Below are 14951 nucleotides of genomic sequence, written 5' to 3' on the forward strand. Positions count from 1 at the left end.
GCGTATATCCGGTATCCGTGCTGTGTGTTAGTGATCGGGGCTGAGAGGAGGACGTATATCCGGTATCCGTGCTGTGTGTTAGTGATCGGGGCTGAGAGGAGGGCGTATATCCGGTATCCGTGCTGTGTGTTAGTGATCGGGCTGAGAGGAGGACGTATATAATAATATATCCGGTATCCGTGCTGTGTGTTAGTGATCGGGGCTGAGAGGAGGCGTATATCCGGTATCCGTGCAGTGTGTTAGTAATCGGGGCTGAGAGGAGGACGTATATCCGGTATCCGTGCTGTGTGTTAGTGATCGGGCTGAGAGGAGGAGGTATATCCGGTATCCGTGCTGTGTGTTAGTGATCGGGCTGAGAGGAGGACGTATATCCGGTATCCGTGCTGTGTGTTTGTGATCGGGGCTGAGAGGAGGGCGTATATCCAGTATCCGTGCAGTGTGTTAGTGATTGGGGCTGAGAGGAGGGCGTATATCCGGTATCCGTGCTGTGTGTTAGTGATCGGGCTGAGAGGAGGGCGTATATCCGGTATCCGTGCAGTGTGTTAGTGATCGGGGCTGAGAGGAGGGCGTATATCCAGTATCCGTGCAGTGTGTTAGTGATCGGGCTGAGAGGAGGACGTATATCCGGTATCCGTGCTGTGTGTTAGTGATCGGGGCTGAGAGGAGGGCATATATATCCAGTATCCGTGCTGTGTGTTAGTGATCGGGCTGAGAGGAGGGCGTATATCCAGTATCCGTGCAGTGTGTTAGTGATCAGGGCTGAGAGGAGGGCGTATATCCGGTATCCGTGCAGTGTGTTAGTGATCGGGCTGAGAGGAGGGCGTATATCCAGTATCCGTGCAGTGTGTTAGTGATCGGGCTGAGAGGAGGACGTATATCCGGTATCCGTGCTGTGTGTTAGTGATCGGGGCTGAGAGGAGGGCATATATATCCAGTATCCGTGCTGTGTGTTAGTGATCGGGGCTGAGAGGAGGCGTATATCCAGTATCCGTGCTGTGTGTTAGTGATCGGGCTGAGAGGAGGACGTATATCCGGTATCCGTGCAGTGTGTTAGTGATCGGGGCTGAGAGGAGGACGTATATCCGGTATCCGTGCAGTGTGTTAGTGATCGGGGCTGAGAGGAGGGCGTATATCCAGTATCCGTGCTGTGTGTTAGTGATCGGGGCTGAGAGGAGGGCGTATATCCGGTATCCGTGCAGTGTGTTAGTGATCGGGCTGAGAGGAGGACGTATATCCGGTATCCGTGCTGTGTGTTAGTGATCGGGGCTGAGAGGAGGGCGTATATTCAGTATCCGTGCTGTGTGTTAGTGATCGGGGCTGAGAGGAGGGCCTATATCCGGTATCAGTGCAGTGTGTTAGTGATCGGGGCTGAGAGGAGGGCGTATATCCAGTATCCGTGCTGTGTGTTAGTAATCGGGGCTGAGAGGAGGGCGTATATCCGGTATCCGTGCTGTGTGTTAGTGATCGGGGCTGAGAGGAGGGCGTATATCCAGTATCCGTGCTGTGTGTTAGTGATCGGGGCTGAGAGGAGGGCGTATATCCGGTATCCGTGCTGTGTGTTAGTGATCGGGGCTGAGAGGAGGGCATATATCCAGTATCCGTGCTGTGTGTTAGTGATCGGGGCTGAGAGGAGGGCGTATATCCAGTATCCGTGCAGTGTGTTAGTGATCGGGGCTGAGAGGAGGGCGTATATCCGGTATCCGTGCTGTGTGTTAGTGATCGGGGCTGAGAGGAGGGCGTATATCCGGTATCCGTGCTGTGTGTTAGTGATCGGGCTGAGAGGAGGACGTATATCCGGTATCCGTGCTGTGTGTTAGTGATCGGGCTGAGAGGAGGGCGTATATCCGGTATCCGTGCTGTGTGTTAGTGATCGGGGCTGAGAGGAGGGCGTATATCCGGTATCCGTGCTGTGTGTTAGTGATCGGGGCTGAGAGGAGGGCGTATATCCGGTATCCGTGCTGTGTGTTTGTGATCGGGGCTGAGAGGAGGGCGTATATCCAGTATCCGTGCTGTGTGTTAGTGATCGGGGCTGAGAGGAGGGCATATATATCCAGTATCCGTGCTGTGTGTTAGTGATCGGGGCTGAGAGGAGGGCATATATATCCAGTATCCGTGCTGTGTGTTAGTGATCGGGGCTGAGAGGAGGGCGTATATTCAGTATCCGTGCTGTGTGTTAGTGATCGGGCTGAGAGGAGGGCATATATATCCAGTATCCGTGCAGTGTGTTAGTGATCGGGCTGAGAGGAGGGCATATATATCCGGTATCCGTGCTGTGTGTTTGTGATCGGGCTGAGAGGAGGGCGTACATCCGGTATCCGTGCTGTGTGTTAGTGATCGGGCTGAGAGGAGGACTTATATCCGGTATCCGTGCAGTGTGTTAGTGATCGGGGCTGAGAGGAGGGCGTATATCCAGTATCCGTGCTGTGTGTTAGTGATCGGGGGCTGAGAGGAGGGCGTATATCCAGTATCCGTGCTGTGTGTTAGTGATCGGGCTGAGAGGAGGACGTATATCCGGTATCCGTGCTGTGTGTTAGTGATCGGGCTGAGAGGAGGGCGTATATCCGGTATCCGTGCAGTGTGTTAGTGATCGGGGCTGAGAGGAGGGCGTATATCCGGTATCCGTGCTGTGTGTTAGTGATCGGGGCTGAGAGGAGGGCATATATCCAGTATCCGTGCTGTGTGTTAGTGATCGGGGCTGAGAGGAGGACGTATATATCCAGTATCCGTGCTGTGTGTTAGTGATCGGGGCTGAGAGGAGGACGTATATCCGGTATCCGTGCTGTGTGTTTGTGATCGGGGCTGAGAGGAGGACGTATATCCAGTATCCGTGCAGTGTGTTAGTGATCGGGGCTGAGAGGAGGGCATATATATCCAGTATCCGTGCTGTGTGTTAGTGATCGGGGCTGAGAGGAGGGCATATATCCAGTATCCGTGCAGTGTGTTAGTGATCAGGGCTGAGAGGTGGGCGTATATCCAGTATCCGTGCAGTGTGTTAGTGATCGGGGCTGAGAGGAGGGCATATATATCCAGTATCCGTGCTGTGTGTTAGTGATCGGGGCTGAGAGGAGGGCGTATATCCAGTATCCGTGCAGTGTGTTAGTGATCGGGGCTGAGAGGAGGGCGTATATCCAGTATCCGTGCTGTGTGTTAGTGATCGGGGCTGAGAGGAGGACGTATATCCAGTATCCGTGCAGTGTGTTAGTGATCGGGGCTGAGAGGAGGGCGTATATCCAGTATCCGTGCAGTGTGTTAGTGATCGGGGCTGAGAGGAGGGCATATATCCAGTATCCGTGCAGTGTGTTAGTGATCGGGGCTGAGAGGAGGGCGTATATCCGGTATCCGTGCTGTGTGTTAGTGATCGGGGCTGAGAGGAGGGCGTATATCCGGTATCCGTGCTGTGTGTTAGTGATCGGGGCTGAGAGGAGGGCGTATATCCGGTATCCGTGCAGTGTGTTAGTGATCGGGGCTGAGAGGAGGGCGTATATCCGGTATCCGTGCAGTGTGTTAGTGATCGGGGCTGAGAGGAGGACGTATATCCGGTATCCGTGCTGTGTGTTAGTGATCGGGGCTGAGAGGAGGACGTATATATCCAGTATCCGTGCTGTGTGTTAGTGATCGGGGCTGAGAGGAGGGCGTATATTCAGTATCCGTGCTGTGTGTTAGTGATCGGGGCTGAGAGGAGGGCGTATATTCAGTATCCGTGCTGTGTGTTAGTGATCGGGGCTGAGAGGAGGGCGTATATCCGGTATCCGTGCAGTGTGTTAGTGATCGGGCTGAGAGGAGGGCGTATATCCGGTATCCGTGCAGTGTGTTAGTGATCGGGGCTGAGAGGAGGGCGTATATCCAGTATCCGTGCTGTGTGTTAGTGATCGGGGCTGAGAGGAGGCGTATATCCGGTATCCGTGCAGTGTGTTAGTGATCGGGCTGAGAGGAGGGCGTATATCCAGTATCCGTGCTGTGTGTTAGTGATCGGGCTGAGAGGAGGGCGTATATCCGGTATCCGTGCAGTGTGTTAGTGATCGGGGCTGAGAGGAGGGCGTATATTCAGTATCCGTGCGGTGTGTTAGTGATCGGGCTGAGAGGAGGACGTATATCCGGTATCCGTGCTGTGTGTTAGTGATCGGGGCTGAGAGGAGGACGTATATCCAGTATCCGTGCTGTGTGTTAGTGATCGGGCTGAGAGGAGGACGTATATCCGGTATCCGTGCTGTGTGTTAGTGATCGGGCTGAGAGAGGAGGCGTATATCCGGTATCCGTGCTGTGTGTTAGTGATCGGGCTGAGAGGAGGACGTATATCCGGTATCCGTGCTGTGTGTTAGTGATCGGGCTGAGAGGAGGACGTATATCCAGTATCCGTGCTGTGTGTTAGTGATCGGGGCTGAGAGGAGGGCGTATATTCAGTATCCGTGCGGTGTGTTAGTGATCGGGCTGAGAGGAGGGCGTATATCCGGTATCCGTGCTGTGTGTTAGCGATCGGGGCTGAGAGGAGGGCGTATATCCGGTATCCGTGCAGTGTGTTAGTGATCGGGGCTGAGAGGAGGACGTATATCCGGTATCCATGCAGTGTGTTAGTGATCGGGGCTGAGAGGAGGGCGTATATCCGGTATCCGTGCAGTGTGTTAGTGATCGGGCTGAGAGGAGGACGTATATCCGGTATCCATGCAGTGTGTTAGTGATCGGGCTGAGAGGAGGCGTATATCCAGTATCCGTGCTGTGTGTTAGTGATCGGGCTGAGAGGAGGACGTATATCCGGTATCCGTGCAGTGTGTTAGTGATCGGGGGCTGAGAGGAGGGCGTATATCCGGTATCCATGCAGTGTGTTAGTGATCGGGGCTGAGAGGAGGGCGTATATCCGGTATCCGTGCTGTGTGTTAGTGATCGGGCTGAGAGGAGGACGTATATCCAGTATCCGTGCTGTGTGTTAGTGATCGGGCTGAGAGGAGGGCGTATATCCGGTATCCGTGCAGTGTGTTAGTGATCGGGCTGAGAGGAGGACGTATATCCGGTATCCGTGCAGTGTGTTAGTGATCGGGCTGAGAGGAGGCGTATATCCGGTATCCGTGCTGTGTGTTAGTGATCGGCGCTGAGAGGAGGGCGTATATCCGGTATCCGTGCAGTGTGTTAGTGATCGGGCTGAGAGGAAGGCGTATATCCGGTATCCGTGCAGTGTGTTAGTGATCGGGGCTGAGAGGAGGCGTATATATCCGGTATCCGTGCTGTGTGTTAGTGATCGGGGGGCTGAGAGGAGGGCATATATATCCAGTATCCGTGCTGTGTGTTAGTGATCGGGGCTGAGAGGAGGGCGTATATCCAGTATCCGTGCTGTGTGTTAGTGATCGGGGCTGAGAGGAGGGCGTATATCCAGTATCCGTGCTGTGTGTTAGTGATCGGGGCTGAGAGGAGGGCATATATATCCAGTATCCGTGCTGTGTGTTAGTGATCGGGGCTGAGAGGAGGGCGTATATTCAGTATCCGTGCTGTGTGTTAGTGATCGGGGCTGAGAGGAGGGCGTATATCCGGTATCCGTGCTGTGTGTTAGTGATCGGGCTGAGAGGAGGGCGTATATCCAGTATCCGTGCTGTGTGTTAGTGATCGGGGCTGAGAGGAGGGCATATATATCCAGTATCCGTGCTGTGTGTTAGTGATCGGGGCTGAGAGGAGGGCGTATATCCAGTATCCGTGCTGTGTGTTAGTGATCGGGGCTGAGAGGAGGGCGTATATTCAGTATCCGTGCTGTGTGTTAGTGATCGGGGCTGAGAGGAGGGCGTATATCCAGTATCCGTGCTGTGTGTTAGTGATCGGGGCTGAGAGGAGGGCATATATATCCAGTATCCGTGCTGTGTGTTAGTGATCGGGGCTGAGAGGAGGGCGTATATTCAGTATCCGTGCTGTGTGTTAGTGATCGGGGCTGAGAGGAGGACGTATATCCAGTATCCGTGCTGTGTGTTAGTGATCGGGGCTGAGAGGAGGGCATATATATCCAGTATCCGTGCTGTGTGTTAGTGATCGGCGCTGAGAGGAGGGCGTATATCCAGTATCCGTGCAGTGTGTTAGTGATCGGGGCTGAGAGGAGGGCGTATATTCAGTATCCGTGCTGTGTGTTAGTGATCGGGGCTGAGAGGAGGGCGTATATCCAGTATCCGTGCTGTGTGTTAGTGATCGGGGCTGAGAGGAGGGCATATATATCCAGTATCCGTGCTGTGTGTTAGTGATCGGGCTGAGAGGAGGCGTATATCCAGTATCCGTGCTGTGTGTTAGTGATCGGGGCTGAGAGGAGGGCGTATATCCAGTATCCGTGCTGTGTGTTAGTGATCGGGGCTGAGAGGAGGGCATATATATCCAGTATCCGTGCTGTGTGTTAGTGATCGGGGCTGAGAGGAGGGCATATATATCCAGTATCCGTGCTGTGTGTTAGTGATCGGGGCTGAGAGGAGGGCGTATATCCGGTATCCGTGCTGTGTGTTAGTGATCGGGGCTGAGAGGAGGGCATATATATCCAGTATCCGTGCTGTGTGTTAGTGATCGGGGCTGAGAGGAGGGCGTATATCCAGTATCCGTGCAGTGTGTTAGTGATCGGGGCTGAGAGGAGGGCGTATATCCAGTATCCGTGCTGTGTGTTAGTGATCGGGGCTGAGAGGAGGGCATATATATCCAGTATCCGTGCTGTGTGTTAGTGATCGGGGCTGAGAGGAGGGCGTATATCCGGTATCCGTGCTGTGTGTTAGTGATCGGGGCTGAGAGGAGGGCATATATATCCAGTATCCGTGCTGTGTGTTAGTGATCGGGGCTGAGAGGAGGGCGTATATCCGGTATCCGTGCTGTGTGTTAGTGATCGGGGCTGAGAGGAGGGCGTATATTCAGTATCCGTGCTGTGTGTTAGTGATCGGGCTGAGAGGAGGGCATATATATCCAGTATCCGTGCTGTGTGTTAGTGATCGGGCTGAGAGGAGGGCGTATATCCAGTATCCGTGCTGTGTGTTAGTGATCGGGGCTGAGAGGAGGTCGTATATCCAGTATCCGTGCTGTGTGTTAGTGATCGGGCTGAGAGGAGGGCGTATATCCAGTATCCGTGCTGTGTGTTAGTGATCGGGGCTGAGAGGAGGGCATATATCCGGTATCCGTGCTGTGTGTTAGTGATCGGGCTGAGAGGAGGCGTATATCCAGTATCCGTGCAGTGTGTTAGTGATCGGGCTGAGAGGAGGGCGTATATCCAGTATCCGTGCAGTGTGTTAGTGATCGGGCTGAGAGGAGGGCGTATATCCGGTATCCGTGCTGTGTGTTAGTGATCGATATCCGGTATCCGTGCAGTGTGTTAGTGATCGGGGCTGAGAGGAGGGCGTATATCCGGTATCCGTGCTGTGTGTTAGTGATCGGGGCTGAGAGGAGGGCGTATATCCAGTATCCGTGCTGTGTGTTAGTGATCGGGGCTGAGAGGAGGGCATATATCCAGTATCCGTGCTGTGTGTTAGTGATCGGGGCTGAGAGGAGGGCGTATATCCAGTGTCGGTGCTGTGCTGTCCTTCCCAACTACCTTCAGACGCAGACTGATAATGCCCTGCCCCTCCCCTTCCTGCCCCCCGGCCCCGCCCCTGTCCTCTGTGTGGAGAGACAGACGGAGGGTGCAGCCTTTAGAGAGGAGCTCCTGCTCGTAGGCCGCTGTCAGTTGGATGACCACCTCCCACTCCACCTGGTAACACAGCAAACCAGACCAGTCAGGCCTAATACTGACACACGGCTCAACTCAAAACCAGTGCGACCTGTGTTTGGAATTGATTAACCAACTGATGAACCAGATGACATAATATACAAGTCTACGATTTCTTCAGAAAATCTGAGTATTTCTGACAGTTTGACCCTAATTGTTATCTGTTGAAGGTCTAATGCAGCTGTTTTTATCTCAAATCATTTCTGGGTAACAATTAAGCACCTTATTGTGATTGTTTTCAATTCAAATGGTAAAAAAGAAACCAACATATCTTCTTAGCAAAGAGCAACTTCTCATGCAGGAATTTTGCGATGACTGTCTGGGAGTGGTCTGAGTGAGGGGCCTAATTGGAGGAGCTTAGTGGGAGGGATATGCAACCTGAAAACGAGCTGTTATTGACAGAGGTTTGAAACTCTTTGTTATTGGTCTATTAACTTATACCGCCTGGTGACGTCACCAAGGAGGGCAAAAATCTATCCAACCAAAACAGGTTTTGTCAAACAGCTCTTACACTAATAGGACGTTATTATCATTGTCAATATTTCACAGAATTATTCCAACCTCAGTGGATATATAAATATATATATATATACACACACAACACAGAAAAATCATGTCTGACTGCACTGGGCCTTTAACTCTCCTTATGTAGTCAATAATGAAACAGAGGGGGAGAAGTGGGAGAGCTCTGCATGGGCCCTTATTGTTAGTTGAAGCAGACAAACACTAGTATGCTTTGAAAACGACTGTGTGTACCATCATTCAGTGTGTGTACCTCATGTTTGATGGAGAGGGCTCCGCTGTGTGTGTGTGTGTGTGTGTGTGTGTGTCCCTCATGTTTGAAGGAGAGGGATCCGCAGTGTGTGTGTGTGTACCTTGAAGGAGAGGGATCCGCAGTGTGTGTATGTATGTGTACCTCATGCTTGATGAAGAGGGCTCCGCAGTGTGTGTGTGTGTGTGTGTGTGTGTGTGTGTGTGTGTGTGTGTGTGTGTGTGTGTGTGTGTGTGTGTGTGTGTGTGTGTACCTCATATTTGAAGGAGTGGGCTCCATAGTGCAGGTTGTACCCTCCAGCCAGCAGGTCCAGAACGGGGCGGTCCCACAGCAGAGTGATGTCATGCCTCTGCTTTGCCTAACGAGGGGAGAGAGACATGTAGGTCGGGGTGATGGTGAGACATGTAAGTTGGGGTGATGGTGAGACATGTAGGTCTGGGTGATGGTGAGACATGTAGGTCGGGGTGATGGTGAGACATGTAGGTCTGGGTGATGGTGAGACATGTAGGTCAGGGTGATGGTGAGACATGTAGGTTGGGGTGATGGTGAGACATGTAGGTTGGGGTGATGGTGAGACATGTAGGTCGGGGTGATGGTGAGACATGTAGGTCGGGGTGATGGTGAGACATGTAGGTCTGGGTGATGGTGAGACATGTAGGTTGGGGTGATGGTGAGACATGTAGGTTGGGGTGATGGTGAGACATGTAGGTCGGGGTGATGGTGAGACATGTAAGTTGGGGTGATGGTGAGACATGTAGGTTGGGGTGATGGTGAGACATGTAGGTTGGGGTGATGGTGAGACATGTAGGTCGGGGTGATGGTGAGACATGTAGGTCGGGGTGATGGTGAGACATGTAGGTTGGGGTGATGGTGAGACATGTAGGTCTGGGTGATGGTGAGACATGTAGGTTGGGGTGATGGTGAGACATGTAGGTTGGGGTGATGGTGGAACATGTAAGTTGGGGTGATGGTGAGACATGTAGGTTGGGGTGATGGTGAGACATGTAGGTTGGGGTGATGGTGAGACATGTAGGTTGGGGTGATGGTGAGACATGTAAGTTGGGGTGATGGTGAGACATGTAGGTTGGGGTGATGGTGAGACATGTAAGTTGGGGTGATGGTGGAACATGTAGGTTGGGGTGATGGTGAGACATGTAGGTTGGGGTGATGGTGAGACATGTAAGTTGGGGTGATGGTGAGACATGTAGGTTGGGGTGATGGTGAGACATGTAAGTTGGGGTGATGGTGGAACATGTAAGTTGGGGTGATGGTGAGACATGTAGGTTGGGGTGATGGTGAGACATGTAAGTTGGGGTGATGGTGAGACATGTAGGTTGGGGTGATGGTGGGACATGTAGGTTGGGGTGATGGTGAGACATGTAAGTTGGGGTGATGGTGGAACATGTAGGTTGGGGTGATGGTGGAACATGTAAGTTGGGGTGATGGTGGAACATGTAGGTTGGGGTGATGGTGAGACATGTAAGTTGGGGTGATGGTGGAACATGTAGGTTGGAGTGATGGTGAGACATGTAAGTTGGGGTGATGGTGAGACATGTAGGTTGGGGTGATGGTGAGACATGTAAGTTGGGGTGATGGTGGAACATGTAGGTTGGGGTGATGGTGAGACATGTAGGTTGGGGTGATGGTGAGACATGTAGGTTGGGGTGATGGTGGAACATGTAGGTTGGGGTGATGGTGAGACATGTAAGTTGGGGTGATGGTGGGACATGTAAGTTGGGGTGATGGTGGAACATGTAGGTTGGGGTGATGGTGAGACATGTAGGTTGGGGTGATGGTGAGACATGTAGGTTGGGGTGATGGTGAGACATGTAGGTTGGGGTGATGGTGAGACATGTAGGTTGGGGTGATGGTGGAACATGTAGGTTGGGGTGATGGTGAGACATGTAAGTTGGGGTGATGGTGGGACATGTAAGTTGGGGTGATGGTGGAACATGTAGGTTGGGGTGATGGTGAGACATGTAGGTCTGGGTGATGGTGAGACATGTAGGTCGGGGTGATGGTGAGACATGTAGGTCGGGGTGATGGTGAGACATGTAGGTTGGGGTGATGGTGAGACATGTAGGTCGGGGTGATGGTGAGACATGTAGGTTGGGGTGATGGTGAGACATGTAGGTTGGGGTGATGGTGAGACATGTAGGTCGGGGTGATGGTGAGACATGTAGGTTGGGGTGATGGTGAGACATGTAAGTTGGGGTGATGGTGAGACATGTAGGTTGGGGTGATGGTGAGACATGTAGGTTGGGGTGATGGTGAGACATGTAGGTTGGGGTGATGGTGAGACATGTAGGTTGGGGTGATGGTGGAACATGTAGGTTGGGGTGATGGTGAGACATGTAGGTTGGGGTGATGGTGGAACATGTAGGTTGGGGTGATGGTGAGACATGTAAGTTGGGGTGATGGTGAGACATGTAGGTTGGGGTGATGGTGAGACATGTAGGTTGGAGTGATGGTGAGACATGTAGGTTGGGGTGATGGTGGAACATGTAAGTTGGGGTGATGGTGAGACATGTAGGTTGGGGTGATGGTGAGACATGTAGGTTGGGGTGATGGTGAGACATGTAGGTTGGGGTGATGGTGGAACATGTAAGTTGGGGTGATGGTGGAACATGTAGGTTGGGGTGATGGTGAGACATGTAGGTTGGGGTGATGGTGAGACATGTAGGTTGGGGTGATGGTGAGACATGTAGGTTGGGGTGATGGTGAGACATGTAGGTTGGGGTGATGGTGAGACATGTAGGTTGGGGTGATGGTGAGACATGTAGGTTGGGGGTGATGGTGGAACATGTAGGTTGGGGTGATGGTGAGACATGTAGGTTGGAGTGATGGTGAGACATGTAGGTTGGGGTGATGGTGGAACATGTAGGTTGGGGTGATGGTGGAACATGTAGGTTGGGGTGATGGTGAGACATGTAGGTTGGGGTGATGGTGGAACATGTAGGTTGGGGTGATGGTGAGACATGTAGGTTGGGGTGATGGTGAGACATGTAGGTTGGGGTGATGGTGGAACATGTAGGTTGGGGTGATGGTGGAACATGTAGGTTGGGGTGATGGTGGAACATGTAGGTTGGGGTGATGGTGAGACATGTAGGTTGGGGTGATGGTGGAACATGTAGGTTGGGGTGATGGTGGAACATGTAGGTTGGGGTGATGGTGGAACATGTAGGTTGGGGTGATGGTGGGACATGTAGGTTGGGGTGATGGTGAGACATGTAGGTTGGGGTGATGGTGGAACATGTAGGTTGGGGTGATGGTGGAACATGTAGGTTGGGGTGATGGTGGAACATGTAAGTTGGGGTGATGGTGAGACATGTAGGTTGGGGTGATGGTGGGACATGTAGGTTGGGGTGATGGTGGAACATGTAGGTTGGGGTGATGGTGAGACATGTAGGTTGGGGTGATGGTGAGACATGTAGGTTGGGGTGATGGTGAGACATGTAGGTTGGGGTGATGGTGAGACATGTAGGTTGGGGTGATGGTGGAACATGTAAGTTGGGGTGATGGTGAGACATGTAGGTTGGGGTGATGGTGGAACATGTAGGTTGGGGTGATGGTGGAACATGTAAGTTGGGGTGATGGTGAGACATGTAGGTTGGGGTGATGGTGGAACATGTAAGTTGGGGTGATGGTGAGACATGTAAGTTGGGGTGATGGTGGAACATGTAAGTTGGGGTGATGGTGAGACATGTAGGTTGGGGTGATGGTGGAACATGTAGGTTGGGGTGATGGTGAGACATGTAGGTTGGGGTGATGGTGGAACATGTAGGTTGGGGTGATGGTGGAACATGTAGGTTGGGGTGATGGTGGGACATGTAGGTTGGGGTGATGGTGAGACATGTAGGTTGGGGTGATGGTGGAACATGTAGTTTGGGGTGATGGTGGAACATGTAAGTTGGGGTGATGGTGGGACATGTAGGTTGGGGTGATGGTGGGACATGTAGGTTGGGGTGATGGTGGGACATGTAGGTTGGGGTGATGGTGAGACATGTAGGTTGGGGTGATGGTGGAACATGTAAGTTGGGGTGATGGTGGAACATGTAGGTTGGGGTGATGGTGAGACATGTAGGTTGGGGTGATGGTGAGACATGTAGGTTGGGGTGATGGTGAGACATGTAAGTTGGGGTGATGGTGAGACATGTAGGTTGGGGTGATGGTGAGACATGTAGGTTGGGGTGATGGTGAGACATGTAGGTTGGGGTGATGGTGAGACATGTAGGTTGGAGTGATGGTGAGACATGTAGGTTGGGGTGATGGTGAGACATGTAGGTTGGGGTGATGGTGAGACATGTAGGTTGGGGTGATGGTGAGACATGTAGGTTGGGGTGATGGTGGAACATGTAGGTTGGGGTGATGGTGAGACATGTAAGTTGGGGTGATGGTGGGACATGTAGGTTGGGGTGATGGTGAGACATGTAGGTTGGAGTGATGGTGAGACATGTAAGTTGGGGTGATGGTGAGACATGTAAGTTGGGGTGATGGTGGGACATGTAGGTTGGGGTGATGGTGAGACATGTAAGTTGGGGTGATGGTGGAACATGTAAGTTGGGGTGATGGTGAGACATGTAAGTTGGGGTGATGGTGGGACATGTAGGTTGGGGTGATGGTGAGACATGTAAGTTGGGGTGATGGTGGGACATGTAGGTTGGGGTGATGGTGAGACATGTAAGTTGGGGTGATGGTGAGACATGTAAGTTGGGGTGATGGTGGGACATGTAGGTTGGGGTGATGGTGGGACATGTAGGTTGGGGTGATGGTGAGACATGTAAGTTGGGGTGATGGTGGAACATGTAGGTTGGGGTGATGGTGAGACATGTAAGTTGGGGTGATGGTGAGACATGTAGGTCTGGGTGATGGTGAGACATGTAAGTTGGGGTGATGGTGAGACATGTAGGTTGGGGTGATGGTGGAACATGTAAGTTGGGGTGATGGTGAGACATGTAAGTTGGGGTGATGGTGGGACATGTAGGTTGGGGTGATGGTGAGACATGTAAGTTGGGGTGATGGTGGAACATGTAGGTTGGGGTGATGGTGAGACATGTAAGTTGGGGTGATGGTGGAACATGTAGGTTGGGGTGATGGTGAGACATGTAAGTTGGGGTGATGGTGAGACATGTAGGTCTGGGTGATGGTGAGACATGTAAGTTGGGGTGATGGTGAGACATGTAGGTTGGGGTGATGGTGGAACATGTAAGTTGGGGTGATGGTGAGACATGTAGGTTGGGGTGATGGTGAGACATGTAGGTTGGGGTGATGGTGAGACATGTAGGTTGGGGTGATGGTGAGACATGTAGGTTGGGGTGATGGTGAGACATGTAGGTTGGGGTGATGGTGAGACATGTAGGTTGGGGTGATGGTGAGACATGTAAGTTGGGGTGATGGTGAGACATGTAGGTTGGGGTGATGGTGAGACATGTAAGTTGGGGTGATGGTGAGACATGTAAGTTGGGGTGATGGTGAGACATGTAAGTTGGGGTGATGGTGAGACATGTAGGTTGGGGTGATGGTGAGACATGTAAGTTGGGGTGATGGTGAGACATGTAGGTTGGGGTGATGGTGAGACATGTAGGTTGGGGTGATGGTGAGACATGTAGGTTGGGGTGATGGTGAGACATGTAAGTTGGGGTGATGGTGAGACATGTAAGTTGGGGTGATGGTGAGACATGTAGGTTGGGGTGATGGTGAGACATGTAGGTTGGGGTGATGGTGAGACATGTAGGTTGGGGTGATGGTGAGACATGTAGGTTGGGGTGATGGTGGAACATGTAGGTTGGAGTGATGGTGAGACGTGTAGGTCTGGGTGATGGTGAGACGTGTAGGTCGGGGTGATGGTGAGACATGTAGGTTGGGGTGATGGTGAGACGTGTAGGTCTGGGTGATGGTGAGACGTGTAGGTTGGGGTGATGGTGAGACATGTAAGTTGGGGTGATGGTGGAACATGTAAGTTGGGGTGATGGTGAGACATGTAAGTTGGGGTGATGGTGAGACATGTAAGTTGGGGTGATGGTGAGACATGTAGGTTGGGGTGATGGTGAGACATGTAAGTTGGGGTGATGGTGAGACATGTAGGTTGGGGTGATGGTGAGACATGTAGGTTGGGGTGATGGTGAGACATGTAGGTTGGGGTGATGGTGAGACATGTAAGTTGGGGTGATGGTGAGACATGTAGGTTGGGGTGATGGTGAGACATGTAGGTTGGGGTGATGGTGAGACATGTAGGTTGGGGTGATGGTGAGACATGTAGGTTGGGGTGATGGTGGAACATGTAGGTTGGGGTGATGGTGAGACATGTAGGTTGGGGTGATGGTGAGACATGTAGGTCGGGGTGATGGTGAGACATGTAGGTTGGGGTGATGGTGAGACATGTAGGTCTGGGTGATGGTGAGACATGTAGGTCGGGGTGATGGTGAGACATGTAGGTCTGGGTGATGGTGAGACATGTAGGTCGGGGTGATGGTG

The 14951-nt window shown here is 52.3% G+C and overlaps 1 pseudogene; it reads right to left on the bottom strand.

Moving 5' to 3' along the window:
• Positions 1 to 7471: 7471 nt before the first annotated feature.
• LOC118377491 (caseinolytic peptidase B protein homolog) overlaps positions 7472 to 14951 on the bottom strand; it is a 61773-nt pseudogene continuing 54293 nt past the window's right edge.

The sequence above is a fragment of the Oncorhynchus keta genome, chromosome 18 (assembly GCF_023373465.1).
Source record: "Oncorhynchus keta strain PuntledgeMale-10-30-2019 chromosome 18, Oket_V2, whole genome shotgun sequence".
NCBI classification, from domain to species: Eukaryota; Metazoa; Chordata; class Actinopteri; order Salmoniformes; family Salmonidae; genus Oncorhynchus; species Oncorhynchus keta.